The sequence below is a fragment of the Arachis hypogaea genome, chromosome 18 (assembly GCF_003086295.3).
Source record: "Arachis hypogaea cultivar Tifrunner chromosome 18, arahy.Tifrunner.gnm2.J5K5, whole genome shotgun sequence".
In the NCBI taxonomy this organism is placed as follows: Eukaryota; Viridiplantae; Streptophyta; class Magnoliopsida; order Fabales; family Fabaceae; genus Arachis; species Arachis hypogaea.
The window spans coordinates 100,452,052-100,458,276 of record NC_092053.1 but is presented as its reverse complement, the minus strand read 5'-3'; the positions used below and the strand labels follow the sequence as shown (position 1 = coordinate 100,458,276).

The 6,225-nt window shown below is 36.7% G+C and overlaps 2 non-coding genes across 2 annotated transcripts; both read left to right on the top strand.

The window, feature by feature from the left end:
- Positions 1-259: 259 nt before the first annotated feature.
- LOC112773790 (small nucleolar RNA R71) lies at positions 260-367 on the top strand. The gene has a single exon (XR_003188320.1). It is a non-coding gene; the product is annotated as a small nucleolar RNA R71 (small nucleolar RNA).
- A 4,824-nt stretch (positions 368-5,191) lies between these two features.
- On the top strand, positions 5,192-5,299 carry LOC112774621 (small nucleolar RNA R71). The gene has a single exon (XR_003189098.1). It is a non-coding gene; the product is annotated as a small nucleolar RNA R71 (small nucleolar RNA).
- The last annotated feature ends 926 nt before the right edge of the window (positions 5,300-6,225 follow it).

The following is a 6,225-nucleotide window of genomic DNA, read 5'->3' as shown; positions in this document are numbered from 1 at the left end:
GAGTCAAAATTTTATTCTGAGCCAATATGGCATTCAGAGTATCAATTTCAAGAACTCCCTTCTTCATAGGCGTCCCATTACTCACAGGATTCCTCTCAGAAGTGTACATGAACTGGTTATTAGCAACCATGTCAATGCGTTCTTCAGCTTCTGCAGGCGTTTTCTTTAGGTGAATGGATCCACCTGCAGAAGTATCCAATGACATTTTAGCCAATTCAGATAGACCATCATAGAATATATCCAGGATGGTCCATTCTGAAAGCATGTCAGAAGGACACTTTTTGGTTAGTCCTTTGTATCTCTCCCAAGATTCATAGAGGGATTCACCTTCTTTCTGTCTGAAGGTCTGAACATCCACTCTAAGCTTACTCAGCTTTTGAGGAGGAAAGAACTTGGCTAAGAAAGCCTTGACCAGCTTATCCCAAGAGTTCAGGCTATCCTTAGGTTGAGAGTCCAACCATACTCTAGCTCTGTCTCTTACAGCAAAAGGGAAAAGCATGAGCCTGTAGACTTCAGGATGTACTCCATTAGTCTTAACAGTATCACATATCTGCAAGAATTCAGTTAAGAACTGAAAAGGATCTTCAGATGGAAGTCCATGAAACTTGCAGTTCTGCTGCATCAGAGAAACTAATTGAGGTTTCAGCTCAAAGTTGTTTGCTCCAATGGCAGGAATGGAGATGCTTCTTCCATGTAAATTGGAATTAGGTGCAGTAAAGTCACCAAGCATCCTCCTTGCATTATTATTATTTTCGGCTGCCATCTCCTTTTCTTATTCGAAAATTTCTGAAAGGTTATCTTTGGATTGTTGTATTTTAGCTTCTCTTAGTTTCCTCTTCAGAGTCCTTTCAGGTTCTGGATCTGCTTCAACAAGAATAGTCTTGTCCTTGCTCCTGCTCATATGACAAAAAAGAGGGCACAGAAATAATAATAATAATAATAATAATAATAATAATAATAGGGATCCTTTATACCACAGTATAGAGGTCCTTGTGTGAGTAGAAGAAAAGAAGAAGAAAATCTAAACTCAGAGAGAGAGGGTTCGGATTTTTGGGGAGTGATGGAGAGATGTTAGTAGATTTATAAATAAAATAGAAGGAGATGAGAGAGAAGGATAATTTTCAAAAATAATTTTTGAAAAAGAATTAGTGATTTTCGAAAATAGTTTTTGAAAAAGGTTAGTAATTTTCGAAAATAAAAATCAGAAATTAAAATAATTAGTTAATTAAAAAGAAATTTTTGAAAAAGGGGGAGATATTTTTGAAAATTAGAGGGAGAGAGAGTTAGTTAGGTAGTTTTGAAAAAGATAAGAAACAAACAAAAAGTTAGTTAGTTAGTTGAAACAAATTTTGAAAAGATAAGAAGTTAGGAAGTTAGAAAAGATATTTTGAAATCAAATTTTTGAAAAAGATAGGATAAGAAGATATTTTTGAAAAGATATGATTTAAATTAGTTTTTGAAAAAGATTTAACTTTTAAAATCACAATTAATGACTTGATTCATAAGAAATCACAAGATATGATTCTAGAACTCAAAGTTTGAATCTTTCTTAACAAGCAAGTAACAAACTTGAAATTTTTGAATCAAAACATTAATTGTTGAAGATATTTTCGAAAATATGATGTAAAATTAAGAAAAATATTTTTGAAAAATATTTTTGGAATTTTCGAGAATAGATAAGAAAAATGAAAAAGATTTGATTTTTGAAATTTTTTATGATGAGAGGGAAAAACATGAAAAAGATGCAATGCATGAAATTTTTAGATCAAAACAATGAATGCATGCAAGAATGCTATGGATGTCAAGATGAACACCAAGAACACTTTGAATGTCAAGATGAACATCAAGAACTTATTTTTGAAAATTTTTATATGCAAAGAAAACATGCAAGACACCAAACTTAGAAATCTTTCATGTTTAGACTCTATGGATGCAAAAATGCACATGTAAAACAAGAAAAGACACAAAACATGCAAATGCAAAGATCAAACAAGAAGACTTACCAAGAACAACTTGAAGATCATGAAGAACACTATGAATGCATGAATTTTTGAAAAAATGCAAGATGCACATGCAATTGACACCAAACTTATAACATGACTCAAGACTCAAACAAGAAACACAAAAAATATTTTTGATTTTTATTATTTTATGATTTTTTTTGTATTTTTATAAAATTGATTGAAAAAGAAACATAAGGATTGCAAAATTTTTAATATGAATTCCAGGAATCTTATGCTCTTTAGTCTAAAGCTCCAATCAAAGGGTCAGGCATGGCTTAATAGCCAGCCAAGCTTTAGTATGTAACTCAGACATGACACGCCTAACATGCCCTACAGTCGTGGCTTTACAGCCAGCCAGGCTTCAACAAGCTTTATGAAACACTAGAATTCATTCTTAAAAATTCTGAAGAAAAATATATTTTTGAAAACATTTTTATTTTTTTTTCGAAAACTGATGAGAAATTTTTTTGAAAGATTTTTGAAAAATTTTTGAAAATTAAAACAAAAAGAAAATTACCTAATCTGAGCAACAAGATGAACCGTTAGTTGTCCAAACTCGAACAATCCCCGGCAACGGCGCCAAAAACTTGGTATGCGAAATTGTTACTCAGGTTGTGAATTATTGTTCGAAATTGATTCCCTGGCGATGGCACCAAAAACGGATGCACAAAACCAAGGTTTAAACATATTTTCACAACTTCGCATAACTAACCAGCAAGTGCACTGGGTCGTCCAAGTAATACCTTACGTGAGTAAGGGTCGAATCCCACGGAGATTGTTGGTATGAAGCAAGCTATGGTCACCTTGTAAATCTCAGTCAGGCGGATATAAAATAGTTATGGAGTTTTCGAAATTAATTAATAAGTAAACATAGAATACGGATAGAAACACTTATGTAATTCATTGGTGAGAATTTCAGATAAGCGTATAGAGATGCTTTCATTCCTCTGAACCTCTGCTTTCCTGCTGCCTTCATCCAATCAGTCTTACTCCTTTCCATGGCTGGCTTTATGCAAGGGCATCACCGTTGTCAGTGGCTACATCCCCTCCTCTTGTGAAAATGGTCCAAGATGCCCTGTCACGGCACGGCTAATCATCTGAGGTTCCCAATCATGCTGGAATAGGATTCACCCTCCTTTTGCATCTGTCACTAGGCCCAGCACTCGCGAGTTTGAAGCTCGTCACAGTCATTCAATCCCAGAGTCCTACTCGGAATACCACAGACAAGGTTTAGACTTTCCGGACTCTCATGAATGCCGCCATCAATCTAGCTTATACCACGAAGATTCTGATTAAGAGATCCAAGAGATACTCATTCAATCTAAGGTAGAACGGAAGTGGTTGTCAGGCACGCGTTCATGGGGGAATGATGATGATTGTCACGTTCATCACATTCAGGTTGAAGTGCGAATGAATATCTTAGAAGCGGAATAAGTTGAATTGAATAGAAAAATAGTAGTACTTTGCATTAATCTTTGAGGAACAGCAGAGCTCCACACCTTAATCTATGGAGTGTAGAAACTCTACCGTATGAAAATACATAAGTGATAATGGTCCAGGCATGGCCGAATGGCCAGCCCCTCTGATCTAAGAACCAGGCGTCCAAAGATCTAAAATGATCAAAAGATAAAACTCAGGATCTCAAATACAATAGTAAAAAGTCCTATTTAAAATAAGCTAGCTACTAGGGTTTACAAAAGTAAGTAATTGATGCATAAATCCACTTCCGGGGCCCACTTGGTGTGTGCTTGGGCTGAGCTTGAAGTCTACACGTGGAGAGGCCATTCTTGGAGTTGAACGCCAGCTTTTGTGCCAGTTTGGGCGTTGAACTCCACTTTGCAACTTGTTTCTGGCGCTGGACGCCAGAATTGGGCAGAGAACTGGCGTTGAACGCCAGTTTGCGTCGTCTAAACTCGGGCAAAGTATGGACTATTATATATTTCTGGAAAGCTCTGGATGTCTACTTTCCATCGCAATTGGAAGCGCGCCATTTTGATTTCTGTAGCTCCAGAAAATCCATTTTGAGTGCAGGGAGGTCAGAATCCAACAGCATCAGCAGTCCTTCTTCAACCTCTGAATATGATTTTTGCTCAAGTCCCTCAATTTCAGCTAGAAAATACCTGAAATCACAGAAAAATACAAAAACTCATAGTAAAGTCCAGAAATGTGAATTTAACATAAAAACCAATGAAAACATCCCTAAAAGTAACTAGATTCTACTAAAAACATACTAAAAACAATGCCAAAAAGCGTATAAATTATCCGCTCATCAATGGCATAAGGAGGTTCAATGGAATCTCTATGGTCTCTAGATGAGTCTCAGATTCCTTTGGTTCCTCAGAGGGAAGCTCCTAATTGATCACTAGACGTCCCATGAGGTCTTCCTCCTTGGGATTCACGTCCTCTCCTTCCTTCACAGGTTCGGCCATGGTGATTAATTCAATGGCCTTGCACTCTCCTTTAGGATTTTCTTCTGTATTGCTTGGGAGAGTACTAGGAGGGATTTCAGTGATCCTTTTACTCAGCTGGCCCACTTGTGCCTCCAAATTTCTAATGGATGACCTTGTTTCATTCATGAAACTCATAGTGGCCTTATATAGATCAGAGACTAAGTTTGTTAAATTAGAGGTATTTTGTTCAGAGTTCTCTGTCTGTTGCTGAGTGGATGATGGAAAGGGTTTACTATTGTTAAACCTATTTCTTCCACCATTATTAAAGCCTTGTTGAGGCTTTTGATCCTTCCATGAGAAATTTCGATGATTTCTCCATGATGGGTTATAGGTGTTTCCATAAGGTTCACCCATATAATTTACCTCTGCTATTGCAGGGTTTTCAGGATCATAGGCTTCTTCTTCAGAAGCTGCCTCTTGAGTACTGTCGGATGCAGCTTGCATTCCATTCAGACTCTGAGAAATCATATTGACTTGCTGAGTCAAAATTTTATTCTAAGCCAATATGGCATTCAGAGTATCAATTTCAAGAACTCCCTTCTTCATAGGCGTCCCATTACTCACAGGATTCCTCTCAGAAGTGTACATGAACTGGTTATTAGCAACCTTGTCAATGCGTTCTTCAGCTTCTGCAGGCGTTTTCTTTAGGTGAATGGATCCACCTGCAGAAGTATCCAATGACATCTTAGCCAATTCAGACAGACCATCATAGAATATATCCAGGATGGTCCATTCTGAAAGCATGTCAGAAGGACACTTTTTGGTCAGTCCTTTGTATCTCTCCCAAGCTTCATAGAGGGATTCACCTTCTTTCTGTTTGAAGGTTTGAACATCCACTCTAAGCTTACTCAGCTTTTGAGGAGGAAAGAACTTGGCTAAGAAAGCCTTGACCAGCTTATCCCAAGAGTTCAGGCTATCCTTAGGTTGAGAGTCCAACCATATTCTAGCTCTGTCTCTTACAGCAAAAGGGAAAAGCATGAGCCTGTAGACTTTAGGATCTACTCTATTAGTCTTAACAGTATCACATATCTGCAAGAATTCAGTTAAGAACTGAAAAGGATCTTCTGATGGAAGTCCATGAAACTTGCAGTTTTGCTGCATCAGAGAAACTAATTGAGGTTTAAGCTCAAAATTGTTTGCTCCAATGGCAGGAATGGAGATGCTTCTTCCATGTAAATTGGAATTAGGTGCAGTAAAGTCACCAAGCATCCTCCTTGCATTATTATTATTTTCGGCTGCCATCTCCTCTTCTTGTTCGAAAATTTCTGAAAGGTGCTTGCTGGATTGTTGTAATTTAGCTTCTCTTAGTTTCCTCTTCAGAGTCCTTTCAGGTTCTGGATTAGCTTCAACAAGAATGCCTTTTTCCTTGTTCCTGCTCATAAGAAAGAGAAGAGAACAAGAAAAGAAGAGGAATCATCTATGTCACAGTAAAGAGGTTCCTTATTGTTAGTAGAAGAAGAAAAGGAATAGGGGTGAAGAAGAATGAAGAATCCAAACACAAGGGTAAGGATAGGAGCAGTGACGTGAGATGAAGAGAAGTGTTAGTAGATGAATAAATAATTAGAAGGAGATGAGGGAGAAGGATTTTCGAAAATTATTTTTGAAAAAAGGTTAGTGATTTTCGAAAATAGTTTTTGAAAAAGGTTAGTAATTTTCGAAAATTAAAATAAAAAATTAAAATAATTAGTTAATTAAAAAGAATTATTGAAAAAGAGGGAAGATATTTTCGAAAATTAGAGAGAGAGAGTTAGTTAGGGTAGTTTTGAAAAAGA